Source organism: Geospiza fortis, unplaced genomic scaffold (genome assembly GCF_000277835.1).
Source record: "Geospiza fortis unplaced genomic scaffold, GeoFor_1.0 scaffold49, whole genome shotgun sequence".
Taxonomy (NCBI): domain Eukaryota; kingdom Metazoa; phylum Chordata; class Aves; order Passeriformes; family Thraupidae; genus Geospiza; species Geospiza fortis.
Window position 1 is genome coordinate 3272808 of NW_005054378.1, and position 20216 is coordinate 3293023.

Below are 20216 nucleotides of genomic sequence, written 5' to 3' on the forward strand. Positions count from 1 at the left end.
TGCATTCCTTAAGTTTTAGCATGCCGTGTGCATCTTTTATTTAACTGTTTGGTTTGCCTATTAAAGCCCATTATTCAGCTCTGCTGTGCAACCCTTCCTCTCTCGAAGGGGCTTATATTTCTTTAAATCTTGCTCACCATGTTGAAAGTCAGTGGTGTGAACAAGGCCACCTCTCTCGTCCCGAAGGAATAGCAGCAAAACAAGCAAAATTGGGGCCATGGTCCACTTAATAATACTAAACAAAAAGGATTATTCAATGAGTCTCTTTCCTCGAGGGACAGCAGCGCACTCATGGGTTGTGGTGTGCACGCAGACATGCCTCTCTATCAATATGGGAAGGGAATTAAACAAAGGCCTGATCCTCATGCCAGCTCCTGTTGATGGAAATGAGAGAAGGAGCTTGGCTAAGCACGTAAAACACCACAAACATCTGCAGTGCCCTCCTCTGAAAGATGGCTGTGGCAGGAGGAAGACTTTGCCCACTGCCATGAGCTCCTGCTTGGGTCTAGAGCCACGTCATGTATCACCCACACTAACTCTGGAGTGCCCTAATCCCTGCTGACAACTTAAAGAAAATGGAAATCAAGGGAGAAAAATCTGAATATTTGTAGACAGCAGGTCTGGGAGGGACTGTTTCTCCAAAGGCCCCTTTCTCTAGTGCAGCTGCTCAATTTTCACTTCCAAGTTCCTACAGAACTCTGGCATTCTGTGCGTCTGATCTATAGGAGCAGTAAATATCACAGACCTTTTCCAATGCAGTGGAGGTGGATGGGGCACCTGGAAGGGAATGTCTGTCCATTCCTTCACATCATAAATTGGAAAATGGGAGCTATACACATGTGTGAGGAAAAAAGGCATTATGCTGAAAAAAACACCTTGAAAAATCAGGTGCCTTCCTGTAAAAACACCAAACCTGCTTCACAGGTTCAAAAATTCCTAGCAGCTGGTATTATCAAAATGGTGCTCTGAGCATCACATCCTAAATTGGGTAGAGAAAGTCTCCATTTCTGCCTTTTCTGGACAGGATGAGAAGCCTCAAGCATGTATCCTATGGGCCGTGCTGCCATCAGATAAAAGGACCTGTTGCTGGCCTCAGAGATGTACTCTGATGCTTTCTACAGATCTGAATTTTAATCTCTTGCTCGTATTTCCAAGGAGCAATGGAATACTGTATATTGACAAACAGTAGTTTTCAGGCAGAAACACATTCCTTATGACATTCAAAAACATGTCAAGAGGAACATTTAGGGGGGAAAACGTTTCATCTCTATGATTTATACTTTGTTGCCTTTCTTCAAATCCTCTTAAACCTGAAAATCCAAAGTTGCTCTTTAAAAACTCCACAAATTACATCTCAATAGAAAATGAATTTCCCAAAGGCTAAACTTCCAGGTTTTGCTTTTGAAAAGAAGAATCTCTAGCAATTTGGGCTGTCTTTGTAAGAGGTTTTTATTGTCTTCCACCAGGAAACGAAAAGCCTAAGTGGAGTTTGTGGGCAACAGGTCTGAAACAACAGAGATGCTTTTTGACAGCTGATCCTTCCCAGAGACCACAGTGAGAGCTCGTGAGTGCCTCAGAGCCCCACCAGCCTTCAGCCTCGTATGTCAAATTCCAGCAAACTTCTGGCTTAGGTCTGTGTGTGATTAAATGATGAAGAGGAACACTCTCCTCCAGGCATTCTGTTTAGTGTGTTAAAGGGCTTTTCATCTAAATATTTTTCTGTTTGTTTGTTTGTTTCATTTTGTGTCTGCGCTGACAGATAGCCTCTGCCTTGCTGCAGAAAGTCTGGAGAAGCTTCCAGCCTGTACTGGCCCATCCACGTTTCTTGGCATGACATACAGATATCCCCTCTATGGAGGAAAATACTTTCTGGACACTGTGCTAGCAAAACATTCCTCCTTGGGCAATATATACTGAGTCGTTATATAGCACATTTCATACTGAGATCTTGCAGCATATTTAGAACAAACCCTGTGATCCACTCAGAAAACAGGGATGGGAAGGGAAATATGATCAGTGCACAGCTAGGCACACCCACCTCAGACACCCTTCCTGAATTTTAACCCTTCATCAAATTTGCACTGGTTCTAGCAAGGATTTAACTTAAATTTCCCTTCTCTTTATTACCTTTTGCTGAAATTAACCTACACCCACACCCATGAAGCAAGGCATGTGAGTTGGGGTTTATTTGGTGCTCCCAGAGAGCCCACAGGTCCCCTCACCTCTCACCTTTTCTCCCTCACTCGTGGGCATGCACCCCACTTCACTCCTCTGCCCCCAAATCCTCACTCCACAGGGCTGGAACTGAGGAGGAAAGCAGTTCCTGCCTCTCCTGCATACAGACAGAACTGAAATCTCTGCCACAACCTCGCTATGTCCCAGAAAGCAATCTACAAGATGAGCATAATAAATAACTGTTAAGAGGATTCTGCAGTGTTTTTAGGTAGGGAGTAATGAGAAGCCAGCATTGGGTGTTTTTAAGCATTATGAATCTTTAACAACAGCCAGGTTAAAAATTGTTAGGAGGAAGAAGAAAAAAAGAACTGTTTGTCTCTCCCAAGCTGCCAACACCAATAACAGCAACCAATCTAAACAGAAATGTTCAGGAGATGGTGCATTTCAACACAATCACCTAAAAGAAAGAGGTACCCTCACAGTTTAGTCTTGCAGTTCATTTACACAAAACCTAGCAATTTCCTGGTCCCCCCAAAATACATCCTCTAAATGCAAACCCACTAATTTTTATTCATTTTTTTTCTTTTTGTCCTCCTTCTCCTGACTCCTGTCACATACCATTTTCTAGATGTCATGTACATATAACCAACAGCAGCTACCTAATTGTATTGACGCTTTGACCTCTGTCCCTAAATGATCAATTATAGGGCCTGAAGGGACAGAGGGCAAGATTAGAGTGAAGGGCAAGGCCTAAAAAGCCCCTCTCTCCCCTCTAAGGTAGAAGGGCAGCTTCTTTAGCTCTTTCATTAGTTCTTGCTGTTGCTCCAGCCCCATTACCTCTCCCCACCCTCAGCAGTAAGGTCGTCTGCAGGAGTATTGATCATGCCTTAAATCCTGCTTCACGTACAGAACCCAACTGGTGAGCCAACTGTGATGAATTCTTGATGTTTTAAATCAAATTTATAGGATCTGTCTGCACCCTTCAGCTTGGCCCTGCCTCTGACTGCTGTGACACTATGGTCAGGCATATTGCTGGGGATTTAACACTTTGGCCATACCAGACACCTCCTGTTGCAAAAGGTGAGGATTTGATTGGTGTCAATCATTCCCCAGCCTGTCACATGGAGTTTTCAGCCAGCAAACATTTTAAAGACTGTCTTAATGAACTGGCGCTGCTCCTGTTGTCACCTGTCACTTCCAGCTCAGTGCCAGCTCACTGCCACTCTGGTCCCCTTCTTTTGTGGCTTTTCTTGCCTTCTCCTTCCCCTGTTGCAATCCCAACATAAACCACAGCCTTCCCCACTTTCCAATCCCCTCCTGAGACATCCCATTTCCTAAATCTCCAACGCCATGCTGATAAATGAGGAGGCAACCCCAACATTTTGGAGGAGCACGGAGCCTCCCCCAGGCAATTTCTCTACACATAGGCTGCTCTTTTCTGTGAAATTCCCCAGCACGTTGGTGGAAGTGTCCCAGAAAACAGGCAATTATTTAAGTCTTTTCAGGATTAAATTAGTATGGAGAAAGAAGGACATCCAAATAACTTTCCAATGCCTTGGTTCAGCACTAACTATCACCTTGGATGATCAGTGACTGAAAAAGTGATTTCCTAAGGTAAAACTTGCCAGGAAAATGATCTCGACAAAAGCTAAGCTGGCAGAAATGTCTCTGAAAACAACAGTACTCTGTAAACAGCAACCAAAATGCTGCTACAAGAATGGGCTCCATCCATCCCAAATGGGACATGAGATCTTTATAAACTGGGGCAACTCTCCAGGCCTTCCTTCAGTAGGTACAGCAAGATAATATACATACACAGGGATATGTGAAGAAGTTATAGCAGCTGCAGCTTATATTTGTGTGTAAAGAAGGTACAAACAAGGTAGGACAATTAAACAGAGACTGGAAATCTATTTCTTCCTTGAGAAGAAATCCAAAGGGTAGCTTTTCTTAGGCAGACTCCAAATCCAACTTAAATGTCAGCTTTTGCAATCCCTGCTCTGATAGGCACCACTTGTTTTTCTGGGCGTATTTGTCATCACTGCTGATTTTTCCCAGCACATATCTAATTTCTGTCAGGGTCACTGGTGGGCATTGCTCAGGGAGGGTGGACTGTGATGCCTGTGGTGAGCAGGGAGGCATGAGCCACCTTTGGGGCTGTAGGAATAACCAGAAGCAGCGCTCAGCTGACTGGTAGCATATGTCCTCTTCTTTCTCTACCTCACACTTGACTTTTAAAGGTATTAGAAGGGATTCTCATCTGATGCAAATTAAACCAGTGGATTTGCATGAGTGAAGGATCTAGAAAGTCCAACTATGATTTCCTTTACACTGATAGGAACCAGGGGCAACCCCACCACAGGGAGCTGCGTAATATGACAAAGCAGGGCCAAGAACCACTCCGACCACCTTCTGTCCTTCCCTGTGCCAAGGCAATGCATGAATTATATTTCACTTCTTCACCTGATTGTCATCTGGCAGGCAGGTGCAGAAGCAGCAACAGTGATCAACTCCTGGTACGTTTACGTCTCAGTGTTTCATTTTCAGCATTTCAGGGAAAAATGAAATGTATCAATGTGCATAAACTCCCATTAATGGGATGTACTTCTTCAATTTACACTCAGGCCTTGGAAGTGTAAATATTTTTCTACTCCCTGTTTAGAGCTTTCTATGATTTGCTCAGCTGTGTAAATTGCTGGCTCCTCCATGCACAAAGTTGTGCACGCTATTTTTAAAGTCAGCTTTTTATGACAATGTGGTATTTAGAACAGGGATTTGGGAGGCAGGACTCCTGGAGCCCAGACTAGTCCTCATTCACAGCAATTTTACAGTCACATAACTCCATCCGTTCCAGGTAAGCCAGCCTGTGTTTCCAAGCTAAGGAAAAAAAAGTCCTGCTGTGTCCAGGTGTGTGATGGTGGCTGAAGTTTTTTGCTTGTCTGTGCCTCAGTTTCCTGGATTGTAAAAAAGGATTAGGAGGCCAAGTGCTCCTGGATGTGACAAGGTGATTTCCATAGACATGCTTCAGCACTCCCAGAGAAGTTATTTCCCAACACAAAAGAGCTTTTGGAGGCAGTAAGGTAATGAGCTGTTCTTGTGCCACATTGAATCCTTTGCTGATATACAGGTTTTGACTGAAGTGGGGAAAAAAAAAAGAAAGAAAATAAAAACAAAAGATGAGTTGTGAAACATCCTTTATCTCCCTTCTTCATGCTGGTATTTGAGTGTCAGAAGCCATTGGCTTAATGTAGGTGTCTACAGCCAGACTGTGTATTTCTAGAGAGCAGACACATCCCAGACCAGGAATTGCTTTTGCACCTGGCCTTTGGACAGGGAAACACCAGACACTGTCTACTGCCTGTAGGGCAAAAGTCTGCTCCTACTGAAGGCAGTGGCCAAGCTCCCTTTTGCTACAAGAGTACCTAGAAACAACAGAAAGAAAATAAAAGGGAGCATTTCTATGTCACACATGAGAGCCAGTACAGACACTGACTGAGTTTTTCTGGTCTAAAAAGCCATATAAAGACAATATTTCCAGGCTTAATATGATGGTCACTGCACGGGGCTTGGGGTACACCAGACCATGTCACACTTGGAGGTTCACTCACTGAGGAATATGGAGTGACTCATGGGCTGGGGATGAAAAGACAAATATGTTGCCAAATTTTAGGAAAAACACACGGATAGGAGAGCCCACACATGTGCACAGATCTGCAGGTACATGCAGGCATGAAGACAAAGAGATCTGTGCCCTCCCACTGCTCATGGAGGCTGCCACAGCACGGTGCGCCTCAACCGTGGGGCCAGAAGGGAGGGTGAAGAACAGATGTGTTTGTTCTCCTTAATGCAGCCCCATTAGGTGAGAACAGAACCAAATCTCCCATCTCATCTGGCTTAAAACACCTCATCTGCCTTGGAGTATCTGGGAGAGGATGTGCTGCCACAGAGGAGCTGGTGGCAGAGGAGCACTGCCCTGCTCTGACAAATGAGAGGGGGCTGGCCAGCAGTGGCAAGGAGACAGAGGACTGAAGTTGGGAGAGGTGGTAGATAAATAAGGTACTCCCGGTGGAATCCATTACCGGCTGATTAGGAGAGCTATTCGGGTTTTCAATATCCAGATAAAGCACAGGCTGCGAGGGGGAACTCAACCATGAAGGTGGCCCTGCTGCTGCCTCGCCTCCGGAGCTGGGAGGGCCTGGCTGTGCCTGGGAGCACCCCTTGCTCCGCTCCATCCCACACAAGGATGAAGGTCCCACTGCAAGGGAGGTCCCTGGACCTACTGAAGGAAGGGTGTGGGGAGCATGACAGGCTGCCAGTGGAGCAGAGTGGGGCAGGATGAGGACACAGCCTGCCCTGTGCCCCACCATCAGCTGGGGGACTCTGAGGGAGCACAGCATGAAAGACCACAGCCACAGTGTGCTCTCACAAGAGCCAGGAGTTGTGCCAATTAAAAGAATTCAGGTCTGATTTTCAAAGAAAAGAAAAAAATTAAAATCCTGCTTGGTCTTTTTTTTTTCCGATTAAAAACCACTGACCTGTCTGGAGCAGTTGATTTAAGGACACAGGAAACAAAATTGGAAGCAGGACTACTTTGTCTCAGCTAGCTTTAAATAACAGTGCAGCAGCCACCCCACCAGCACAGCCCTGCCTAGCAGTGCCTGCTCACGCTGCTCCCTGTCACAAGCTTTGAGAAAACAGGGTGTAGCAGTGAAGCACCAAACTCACAGAAAGCTCAGAGGGGGGTGTCAGATGTCCTTTGAGGCCACTGCGGAGGTTTGCTTACATGGCTGTCTGGGGGGTCAGCTGGCCCTTCCAATAGGCACTGCTGCCCTACAGCACAGCTGATGGGGGCAGAACTCTCCTTTACACAAGAATGTGGAGCTGATGGGTCCAAGAAACAGGTGAGACTCTCTGCAGCGTCTCACTTTGGACATGGCTTGTGATGGACGACCCAGATCTAGCTGGTGGTGTCAGCCCTGCTCTGACCTTGCTCTGGGAGTTCACTGCCCTCACCTGGAAGGACTGGGACCCAATTCCACTGGTTGATCTCCTAAGGCTGCAGCACCTGTACTCCTGTTTTGCTTTATTTTGGCACTTTCAGGGTCTCTGTGCCTTCTGGATGTGGTTTCTCTCAGCTCTCCTTCCCCGCACTTTGCTTTGCCTGCTCACCTCTCTGTGCCTCACTGCTCCCATCCCTGCCTGGCTCACAGCTCACTGCCCTGTCCAGCTAAGACCGGTAGGGTTGGATGTTTCCAGCTGCCTGATCAAGCTTCTCTTTTGCCCCATTTCCATCTCCCAGGCCCCAGTTTTATGCCCTGAAACAAGTGCAATAGTCTCAGGCTCTGCCTCCCCGCAGCAGCCGATCTGCACCATCTCGGGGAGCCTTCCGCCCCTCTGTGCTGCCCCCATGGCACGAGATGAATCCAGCAGCAGCTGCTGGGATGCTTCCTGCCTGCATCCCAGGCTGGGAACATGACAGCAAGAGCAGCAGCATTTTGGAGAGTCAAGCACAAACACAAAGAGCAGAGGCTCTGTGCAACAAAGATTGCAGCACAGGGAAGGAAAGTTGGATACGTCTTTATTTTGGGGCTCTACAGCTCCGCATTCCCACCAGTCCTTGCTCCTCACCGGAGCCTTTTCCACACCCTCTGTGCTCTCTGTTTATGTTCACCTGCTACCCAATTAACTCCCCATTTAGCTGTGCACCTGCAGTGGCTTTATCCTCAGACAACTGTACTGGAGCCATTAACCCTCTAGATTGCATTCAGCTCTGAAAAATACCCATCTAAGCGGCTGGAGCATTCATCTGTGAATAGGAAATATGCTACAGTAGTTCATGGCTGGTAAATATGTGACGGGGGGAAGAGAGATTATGCTTTATTATCAATTGACTTGTGTCGCCAATGGGCTTTCTGTCATAATTGACTAATGCCACCCAGAGTGATATGTACTTCTGCTGATAGCTGCATTACAAGTTAACACTCCAGCACAGTATATGTTTTCATTCAATCTCTATAGGAGAAACTCATATATGGCAGCTGGCAATGCCCCGAAGGAGGAAATCAGCTGTCTTGGGACCGAGTGGAAGGCACTCAACTACAAACAACAGGAGACGAGGGAAGAATTGGGAAAGTCAAGGCAAAATTAGTCAGAGGAGATTTGGCATGTTGCAGCATCCCCTGCCTGATGCATCGAACTTTTTGGAAGCAGCCAAAGAGCTGGAGACACCCTGAAGCTGCAGAGATGCTGCCACTGGGGCCTGATCAGTGTTTTCTGTTTTGAAGGAAGAAGAGGAGGAGAAGGAGGTAAGGAGTGGAACTGAGACAATCCGTGAGCTGAAAAGCTGCTGCAGAGGGGCAGCAGAAGAGGGAATAAAGGGCCAGTGCTGGCAGTGCAGCAGCAGGTCTGGAGAGAGAGGGAGAAACTTTAGCATGTCTGGGAGGGCTGAGGAGGGGTGATGAGGCTGGAGATAGCGCCAGCTCAGAACAAAACCTGCTGATGGCAACCTGCTTCTCAGAGAACCTTCCATATCTCTCGTAACAGAGAAATCTAAATACTCAGAACCTATGGCATGCTTATCTACCTTCTCCCAACACGAGATTTTGCCCCAAGGGAGCCTCACAGCCTTGTCCTGTGTCACCCTCTCCAGGCTGCAGTAGCAGGGACCTCACCACCTCAGTCTGCTGCAATGCCCATCATACAGGAGGGAGAAAAACAAGAAAATGTATATCATCACTGGGCAAGGCATTGGTTTGTGCCTCAGTTTCCCTCTGTACAAGCTGGAAAGCATTCAGAAAGCTGCTTAGGTACTAATGAAAACTTAAGTGGAAAGTTCTGCAGAAACAATTGCTATTTTGGACAGGGAATGTAGCCCAGGCAGAAGAAGAAAAGTCTTTAGAATGCCTCATAGTGGCATGAAAAGCAGCAAACTCCACACCAATTTTGTTGCTTTGCTTCCCCACCATTTCCTGGCCAGAAGAGTGACAAAACTTGAGGACAGTATCTTTGCACATGTCAGGTTTATGTATGACATTCTGGATGGAACATTGAGCAGCCTGGTCTAGTGTCCTGTTCATGGCAGGGGGGTGAAACAAGATGATGAGATGATCTTTATGGTCCCTTCCAACTCAAACCATTCTCTGATTCTGTGTTCCCACGAGCCTATTTCTGTGCTCCTCATTGTGTGATCTCAAACTTTGGGACACTCAGCTCCCTGGCTGTGGCTCTGGCCTCCCTCAGCCAGATGCAGATGTCAGGGTGTTGTGCAGGAGTGTTCCTCCCCATCTCACCCCTCGGCCTTCCCTCACTGACCCCAGCCCTTCACCCTTCCTCCCCAAGAAGCTCAGCCTGCTGCCCACCCCTGCTGCAAAACCCTCTGGAAAAACTTCTCAGCACCAGCCCTTCTCTCTCCCCCTGACCACATCCACCCACAAAGACACACACACACACACACACACACACACACACACACACACGGTCTTATCTCTTCCATTGCATGCACAGAGGGAATGTTGGCTTAAAAAAAATCAGGCCAGCTCCACAGCAGATGGAGGACTGATACAAAACCGTGCCGGTCAAGTGATCCCCCCCCTCCCCTTACTCTCTCCCATTCCTCCCCAATAACTGAGCAACAAAGAGGAGGAGAGAAATGGCCCATTTTCCAGCTTGTGAGATGATTAGCACTGAAGAAAAAAAAAAAAAAAGAAGTATTTGCTGCACCAAAATATGCCTGGAGGTTGTGCAGGCACCAGCTGCCATCTAGTGGAATGCTGGTCTGGTTTGTCACCGTCAGACACTGCCTCATTTACCTCCGCAGCAGGAGGTGAGGGAAGTGTGTTCTCCTAAATGTGTTAACTTAGCAGTGTTATACACTAGAAACAAATTAATATATAATTCTTCTGTGTCTTAAGGTCATTACTGCTGAGGCATAAATTAATAGAGCTATTCCAGTTAATTCATTTTGGCATTTGCTTCTGCATGTCTGAGCACATATGTGATTGGGGCCTTCGTCTCGTTTCCGCTGGTGGAAATGATGAAGTCCTGAAAGAAGCTTTGCCATATTAATGTCATTTTTAACCTAAAAGCCAGGGAGACGTGGGCTATGCTGCTTTTTTCCCTCCCGTGCTCCTGCGAGGCAGGCTGCAAGCACAGAGTTACTTTTCGGACAAATCTGAGATGAAACCGAAGGACACAGTATTTTTCCTCACAGATGTGTGTGTCCTACGTATAAGCAGGGCATTAGAGCACTCTTCTGAGAATAGCAAAGAAGGCTGTAATGCACATTATCCGATCACGGATGCATTAAGCTGTCCTACAGAAATATAGATGTTTTCCTTTCAGACTGGGGAGAGAACAGGCATAATCAGTGGAGAATGAGACAGCAGCTTTAGCATCTTTTTCCACCTCTTTCATTTCCCTTATTTTCTTCTTGGGGACACATCCTGTGGGGCACCATGAACCCCAGACACTCTGCTTGGCTGCAGCTTCATCCTCTTCTCTCAGAAGGAGAACAGGGTGTTTGGGTCCTGGTAGGGCTGGGCCACTACCCAGGGATCCCTTTTCTTCCTATGCCAGCACTGAGACTATTTCAGATAAACAATGGAAATATGATGAGGGAAGAAGGCTTAGTTTGGCTAAGGGTAAAATTTCTCACAAGGCTCATAGGAAAAGAAAATGGGTCTGGCACTGGCTCCACCAGCATGTAGCTCTTTCACACAAACAGAGCACACAGCATCAAGCCCTTGCATTTTTCAGGCAGAGAGGAAACTTGTCTCCATCTACAGAAGCCCCAAAAACAAACTATCTTCTTTTTTTCTTCTTTATTTTATTTCTTGATTTTAAAAGCGTCAAAAACAACCCCTTTCACCCTGCAAAATACTCCAAAAACTAAGGGGAAAAAAAATCTTATGGATGCTCAAATAAAGCTATTTCCCAGACTCTTACACAAATTTTTGCAAAGGAAAGAAATCTTTGTAGTAAAAATGTCATTGAAGTGTCTGTCTGAAAGATCCTTTCACCAACCAAAATGTCTCCTGGATCAAGAGAAAGGACGAAAATTGTGCAGAATAATTTCAGGCTGGTTTTTTTCATACCTTCTCGAGTCCAAAGGACTGTCACTAATGCATTTATGTATTTTCCTCTCTGGGGTTTGGTGATCAGGGGATTTCAGCACCGAAGTTCTATGCAAGAGGTGGTTTGCAGCAGTGTACTTGCTGCAAAACCACCGTGAACTTTATCACTGTTTGTACTGCCAGCTCTGTACAGATTTATTTGGGCAGAGATAAACCATGCATGCAGAAGGCAGCAATTTAAAGTGTTCCAGGTGCAGCAGATGCTGCTGAAAACCACAAGGGCAGGGGACTGTACTGATCTTCCTCCCGCCTACCCAATGCTGATGGAAACAAAACTAGGTCCTATGGATTGAGGCTGGGATCCCAAAGAGAGGCCTGAGCCAGCCAGTGATGCCTTTCCCACCACAACTTTCCTGTCCTACAGAGAACACCAGCTGCCCTTTCCTTTGCAGAGACCCAAAACACCCCAAAAGCTTTTTCCACCCTGGCACACTCCCCTGCACTGGGACAGAACACAGCCTCACCACCTCTTTTTACATCCCTCGGGTAACTTCTCTGGTGCTTCTGTAAGCAATTTGGGGTAAATCCCAAAATTCAGTCAGTTCTTCCAAGGTAAATTCTGAAAGAATCAACAAGAACACTGAATTCATAACACTGTCATGAGGAAGGCTTGTGCTGTTCTCTGTAACATTGCGGCGAAGTGTCGAATTTTGCACAGTGAAGGTAGAAAGGGTCTGCTGAAATCAAGGGAGAAGAGGGCTGTTTGCTACAATAGCATGCCTCTGTTTATGTAAATGAGTTCCTGCTCTGCATCTACAGAGGTGCATACATATATATGAGTGTGTGTTTGCATGTGTGTGCTTTATTTTTCTTGTGATTGAGCCTGTGGGCTCAGTGCTGCTAATAAGAGTTTTGTGTTTTGCCGTGTCTTGCTAGGTTTTTTTTGTTTTGTTTTCTTCTCTCCTTCATTTCACTAGTAAATTCCTGGAGCAGCCTGAGGTCAAACTACTGCTTGCCAAGGAAAAGCAGAATACCAGTCAGATGTGTGGTGTTGCTCTGGTCCTGACCCAGAAGGAAACCCTCCCAGCATGGGTTTGGCTGAGGACAGGGGGCTTTGGAAATCCTTGCGAAGGCAGCTCCAGCGGCATAAAAACCCACTGAAATCAAAGTCTGGATCTTCATTCTTCAGCTGCAATCCCTTCATCTTCCACTCTCCATGGGGCAATTACTGCTGGGGATTAATACTAGAACCTGAAGGATGGAAGAAGTGAAATGAGTATGTTAAAATAAGGCTCTCAGAGGAAAAGCAAAAGGAAGAGAATAAGAGACAGTGCTACATGTCTCCATGGCACACTGTCATTTAAAGGGCCAAATGTCTTCATTTCCTCCTCCTCATGTGAGAAGACAGGAACCCAATCCTGCCTACTTCCTTCTTTAATAAAAAATATGTTTTATCTCTGTGGAAGGATGTGTTTCTTCCTGTCAAGAAGTGTCAGCAGCTAATCTGAACCTTTCAATAAAACAATGCCATTAAATAATTTAACCTGGGAAGAAACACTGATGGCTGTGAAATAATTTATGGATTTCAGATGTGTCAAACTTTAAAACACTGAAGGGAAGAAATATGAGAAATGGACCAGTGTGAGATTCCTCAGCAGAAAGGAGTTTGTGAGATTCCCCCCCTAAACAAAGGAAAAAAAAGGTGAGGATGAAGAACCACTAATACTATACCACATGAAAAAGTACATAAAAGTAGCATGTGTAAAGACATAAGATATACTTTTTATAGAAAATTCTAAGTAAAAAAAGTGTGAAGGAAATAACTTAAGACAAAGACATAGAGTGCTACCTGCCTGATGCCTGCATATTCCTCTTAATACATGTTAAATAAACACATCACAGGGAAAGCAGAGCTCACTAGAACAGTGAGTTTCAGCAGCGAGTTAAAGGTGACATTGCAAAAGAAAGTGACAGATGATAGAAAACCAGTTATTGCATACATTTTAAAAAATAAAAAGAGAAAGGAGGAGGAGGAGGAGGAGTGTACTTAAATAGAGCTGGGTATTCTATAGTCTGTTAACCTTATTAAGTAAACATGCTATTTAAACCCCCTTGGAAATATGGGAGTAGAAGGAAAACAACACACTGAATGTATGTAAACACACGGATCTGATACTCCAGGGCATTTCCTTTGCTCTCTCTCTCTCTTTCTTTTTTTTTTCCTTCCCTTTTGCTATTTATTTTATTTTATTTTCATTTTCATTTGGCAACTTCTGCATTCAAAGCCCAGAGCTTGGAATTTCATACCTATTTAACACCTGGTTAAGCAACACTTAACCATTGGCACCAGCTGACTGCATCCCCATTAAGCAGAATTACTCTCATCATAGACATTGGAAATGGAAAAGACCTACCCGGTCATGTAGACCATTATACCACAACCAATGCAGGATTGTTCCATTTAGTAGGAAAAGAAGAAGGATGGGCTTGTCAGGGGATGATGACTCAGAAAAGTTTGGTTCTCCTCCCAGCTCGATCTTGGGCTTCCAGAGCGACCTCCAGAAAGCCACTTAACCTTGTTGCGCCTCAGTTCCCCATCTCAGCAGCAGCTTCCCTTCTCCCATCTCCACATTTGTCTTGCAGGTTCTTCAAGGCAACATTTATTTGTACTTAGGTGTGTTTGTTGTTGTTAATAGAAAGGCTCCCTGATTTCAGATAAAGGGGGGAAAAATACAGCTGGGGCATCCGTAATAGCCTCTGCTCCCTTTAAGTCTTTACCTCTGAGTAATAATGTGGGTTTTATTCCTTTCCTGAGCAAAGCGAGCAAAAAGGATGCAAGAAGATAGAGACAGATCAAAGATGACCTTTCTTTTGAATTATGATCGCATTCTTTCTTAAAACTGATTTAACAATAGGAATTATAAGCTTGAAATCCTAACTGATTTCTCAACACAAGAGCCCTTTTCTCTTAAGGTGCCCCCACTTTTATGTTCAAGCCTTTTTGGGGCCACCATGAGGTACAATCCAGGACTGGAAAATGCATCTGCAGCATCTGTCAGCTAAAGAAATCTCTGCAGAAGTCAGACAGTCAGAAGACTTACTACAGTCCCTGAGTTTATGTTAAATAATTCATATGCTAACACTTTCCGCTGGTAGCAGTCACGGGGAAATCCCAAGCTGAATTTAACAAACCAAACAGAAATTTCCACTCACCCCTCCTCCCCTCAAGTGGCCTGTGGCCAGAACTGCTCACCAGCAACACTGAGCTTGCTGGGATTTGGCTGTGTCCCCACCAGCACCAACTTCTGCCCCTGCCATGGAGGAGGCCGGGTTGGTGAGCAAGTGATGCCCCAGCACTGCTGTGTCCCAGGGCAAGGGCAAGCTGATGGGAGTATTTGTCCAAAAGAAATATTTGCTGCCCTGAAATCAGCTGGTGTTTCACAAGGATGTGCAAAGCCCCACCACTTCTGTCCCAGCCTTGGCAGCTGTGAGGCCATGAGCTGGGCTGTCCTCAGCTGGGATCCCATCGTGCTACATCTGAAGATTGTCTTTCAGTCACTCTTGTGGGCTGTGCCACAAGGTGACGTGACATCAGAGAGGCCTCTGGGTCCTCTCCCTTGATGTGGGAGTGAGCTGAGACTTCTGAGAAAGCCAACAAAGGCACTGCTGGCTTTGTCTTTTGCAAGGAGGAGACTTTTATATTTACTTCATACGGATGCACACAGTCACTCTAGAAACCAGTACTCTTTTTTGGTTGTTTTCTACATGATGGGATTGTTCTGCATGCCGACTGACTGTGGAATGTCCAGACTAGTCTGTAGGTAAAAAGAAAGAATTTATTTTAAGAATAAATCCCACTCCTTTTGTAGATTTGGGGTTTTTTTCCTCTTCTGTACAGTACAACCAAGTCTTATCCATCAGTTATTGTTTGATAGAGGTAGAGGCAACTTTTTAAAATGTTCATTAAATTTAAAACAATATTGTTGTTAACACTGCAAGGACATAAAGGATTAGTACGCTCCATCTTGGAAATGCTAAAATACAGATGAAAATTTATGGGAATATATATGTGTATATAAATAATGGTAAATCTAATAGCTGCTCATTAACTTCTGTGGCCTTATATCAAGCTCAGAAAGCAATCATAAACTAATGTGGGATCTTCTAGAAAAGGATAAAATTAGCCTACCAAATTCTTTGCCTGCTAACCTAATGTGTCAAGCTGAAGAAACTAGAAACAAAACAGTGCCCTTCACACTGCAGTGTCCTTTATTGACTTTCTTTTTTTTTTTTTTTTAACTTTTCCACTTCTTTTGACTAAGTTAGAGCCTCACAGCCTTTTTCCCCAACTGGCATAAAATGATATCAGACCCACTGCATGCAATGATGTATGCCTCTGCCTTCAGTCAAGAGAAAGTACATCACTATTTTATTGGATGCAGGTCTCAAGAGCTCATGAACTCAACAAACACCCCTATAAATTACTGGAAAGCCACACCAAAGTGTAACAACAATAAACTAGAAATGGCATAAGTGGCTTTACTCAGACAGACCTTCAAACACTCCTCTGTAAGAGATTCCCATGCTGCTTCCTTACTCATTGCAGCTATTACTACCTTCTGTGCAACCAGATCTATTTGGTCACATACAACAAACTGCTTGTGCCTGTCCTGCTCATCAAACAGCCTGGGAAGAGTCATTTAAAAAAATATAGTGTATAGAAAACAAATTTTATGTAACGCAAGTTTTTTCTTAATTACAGATTTTTCTAGTATGCTGAGGAAATATGCTAAACTATTTGCTTTGCAATCTGAAATCCCACAGAGGAGTTGGGTGAAGGGGTGGTGAAGATGAGGTTCAGAGCTCATGAGATAAAGTTTACCTTGCTAATGACGTCACTCTAAAGGTGAAGATGCAGTTCATTACTAATGTCCACCCCTTTCTGGATTTCCTTGGCAAGATTGTCAGTGTACACGTTAATTTAATGCTGATCCTGCTGTTCAAAGCATTTTTAGTGTGAGCACATGTCCAATAGCCAGTAGAAATTCAACTGAGTGCATTAACTCATGTCACACCTTCTACCAAGCAGCCATTATCTGGCGTTGATTTCCAGTCACTCCAGACTGGAGGCAAATTTAGACCAACTATCTCAACGAGATAACTTTTCACCAGGTAGTATGATAGTGACCACACTGCCAAAACCGTACTTTTGGGGGCTTCCAGCGTGCTCACTTCATGCACTAAACTGAAAGTTGGAGCCTTCTCCATCTCTTCCCTGACACGCTTTTGTGCAGCAAGAATGTTGTCACTGAATTATCTGGAAACCATCTCTTTTAAATGGCTTCTCACACCTGGCTTCCCCTGAAAGCTTTGATACTTATTGCTTAGAAATATTGGGTTTCTAAAGCTAATTGTTGCTGAAGCTTATATCTGCAGAGTCTCTGGGAAGGAATTTACAGCTTGTTTGGTTTGGACTTCCACGTCTTCCCATATTAGATTATTCTACAGTCTTTCCACTGAGAAGTTATTTTGATGTTTATCTTCTCTCTCTTAATTTCAACCCATTATCATAGCTATTTCCCCCTGGGGTAATTTTGTTCCTCCCTGGGTGTTTGTGCTGTTCAGATGTTTGCAATGGGCTCCCTCTCCCCCTCAGATGTTGCTCAGCCCTGCTGTGCATATTGACAGTTGTTCTTGTAAAACTTTCCTTGTAAATCAACCCCTCCAGCTCTCTAATCATTTTTGCTGCACTTCTCTGAACTCCCTCCAGTTTGTCTTCATCTCGCTGGTAATAACTTTGCCTATGTGTCATTTGGCATTTTCTCCTTATCACATTCCAGCAGAGCATCAAACCTTTTGCCCTGTTGCTGCGTGCTGTTGTCAGGTAGACTGGACTTGAATGATTGACGTAATCCCTTAATTTGCTGGAGGGGCAGTTTCAGATTTTTGTAAACCGGTAAATTGGTGATTTGAGCCAAATATGATTCTGGTGGGGGGGGAGGGTTGTTCACTCATCTTGTCTAAACAAAACTGGAGCTGATTTTGTGGATTTAAATCCAGGGAGCTCCTGGGTGCTTTTCCCTGCCATTTCTGATGTTGGAATAAAGCACCAGTGCTAATTTGATGGCTTTCCAAACAGAATTCAAAATTCAGAGGAACAAATCCTCCTTGTTGCTGGGTCTGGGAAGCTTTGTCTTTGTCACTGATGGCAGAAGGTGGGAGGGACACAGTCCCAGGCAAGAGAAAGCAGCCCCTGCACAATCCCAGGTCTCCAGTCCTGTTCCCAGCCATTCCCTGAGGTACAGTTCCAGAGGGAAGGAATTGTGCTTCCCAGTAGATATGCCATTTGTTATGCTCTGTCTAAGAGTAACAGGCCTCTCTTGGCTTCAGCCTCCTATCCTCATCTGAGTTTTAGACTCTTCCATGACTGTGCTCTGACTTTTTCAAGGCTGCTTTGCTTTATTCATGGAAAACCATTCCACTCCTGGGCAGATCTTGGCCCATGGGGTCAGGGAGCTGGAGGGGTTTGCATCCTAAAACCTCACATTGTTTAATAGAGCATGTTTCAATGTGCACATTTGATACAGGTGTCCTATATCTTGACTATCCCTTCCTTGTTGAGAGTTTGCAGTCTCCTCTCTACGGTTTTAAAAAGACTGAATTCTCTGAGCAAAAGGTTCCTATGACAAAAGATTGCCTACCTTTCCCATGATTACATTCCCAAAGGTGAATGCCAATGTGTCAGCAGAAGGAAATATTTCTCCTGCTTTCTTCAATAATTTATTGGCATTCACAGCTTTCCCCTTCATGATGACTGCTCCTGCAGCTCTAAGAATATCAGCTCCACTGAGAGATTGAAATTTACTTGTCACAGCTCTCCCAGGCAGTTACGAATGGTGTGGTGCAGGCAGGCTCCTGATTAAAAAAATTAGAGAGGATGGGGAGCAAGAACACAGCCACCCCACCCCAAGAAACTTTAAAGGCCAACATAAATGCAGATGACCCATTTTTGAGATAGATATTTTTACCTAAAAGAAAAAGTGCTTGGAATCCATTCTTGTATCCAACTGCCTTCCAGCACAAAGATGTAGGTATGGACTCATCATCTCCATGACATCTGGATGGGATAAATTGCTCATTTCATGCCTCAACCCATTCATCTGTTTGGTTTTTGAATGAAGAAATGTCCCAGTAGGGCTGAGTTTCTCAGAGTCAGTGACTCCCAGTGGGTTGCGCTCAGTTTTGTGACCCAGATCCCAAATTAGCAATCATGAAAGAGAGATTGAACCATTTATTCAAATTAATAATTAATTACTTGAAGATGCTTGGATGTAATCTTGGAAATCCTCTCAAAAGTGCTTCCTTCAGGTAAATAGCCAGTATTTCAAATTACCTTTTCCTCTTTGTTTTTGCAATATCCCACCACAACATGGGTGCAGAAGGTTCATACTAATTCCAGCAGCACATCCTGCCTTCCTCAGGCACAGCCTGTCACCATTAGCAGGTGCTCTCACAGCAGGACAGACAGAAGCAAGAGCAGAGGAACCCAGATCAACCCACGTCCACCTGCACTGCCCAGCCCAGGGCTGCAGTTCAGGACATGCAGCAAGTGATTGCAGGTCACAGCCAGCACTCACTGCACACAAATGTTCCTGTGGCACATCAGGAATTAAATCGATCAGCTCTGAGTTAACATCACAGCAGCTCAATTGTCTTTATCAGTTTGGCTTGTGTAATTTTGTCTAGACATGTTTTTCCCCCAGAAAAGGATGAGTTTTTTAGCTAAGAAAGCATTTGCAGAACTTTTTTGTTATACTGAAAGATGGTGTTTTGAGGGTAATTTCAGGGCAGAAAGGAGGTTGTTTGTTTGTTCTGTTGTTTTTGTTTTTTTTTTTACTTTAGAGGGTTTTTTTCTGTCTGGTTTATGAAAGCAAGAAGAAAATAGTTTCTTAAAGAGGTCTGTACTTAGCCTAAGCAGATGAAATTTGGAATTGATTGAAACGTACTCATTTAGCTATACACCAAGTTCTCCAAAAATTCAATTACAAATAGTTTTGGAAAATCATTTTTTGATGAAATATAAAAGAAAATAATATTGGTTTAATATTTTCTTTCATAAAAGAAAACATTTCTCTCTTGTCACTAGCTGGCCATCCGTAGCATTTTCATATCTCCTCCCCCCTTCTGTCTCCTCTGTGCTTCCCACTCTCCTCATCACCCATTTCAGTTTCCAGGCTCTACCTGTCAAAGTGCTGAAAACTTTAAATTAATTTTATATGGGAAACAGATGTCCTTCTTGCAATTATGTAACAGCTATTTTTCTGCTTTTAATTGAGTCTAGTCCCTCTCCCCCTCTGAAAAAAAATATTTTTCCAGAGAACCATAATTTAAAAATAAAGCAAAACAAAAGTTTCGGTCAATAAAACTGTTTGTGACAACAAATAGAAATTTGTTTTAAAAGCATTTAATTTAGAATGCTGTTATACAATAACAGTGACTGTCCATGTGAAAAGTTACTTTGAGGAATAAAAATGCTTCCTGTTCTGAAAATTTGAGACTAGATTGCCTGCACTTCATTGAGAAGATGGATCTTATTTTTAACTCATCAACATGTCATTTAACTGACTTAGATTTTCTGAAAAAAATCCATCATTTTGGTCTGATCAGCTCTACATACAACATTTAAGGGTGAAATAGTTTCCTTAGAGAGTTTTCTGACGCAGGATGCTGTGGGGAATGAGGGACCTGCGTTGCCCAGCTCACCCTAAGTGGTTAAAGCTGAACAGGGACAGGTTGTTCTTCTTTGTGAAAGGACAAACCTTCCTTGCTACCACAGCACCACTGCCATGGCCAGCAGCTGCTTGTATAGGGAATTTCAGATTTTGTGGATCCTTGATGCCAGATTCCCATTTTCTGTATCTCAGCCACAGATGGGAGCCATCACAGCCCCTTCTGCAGAGCCATAATGAG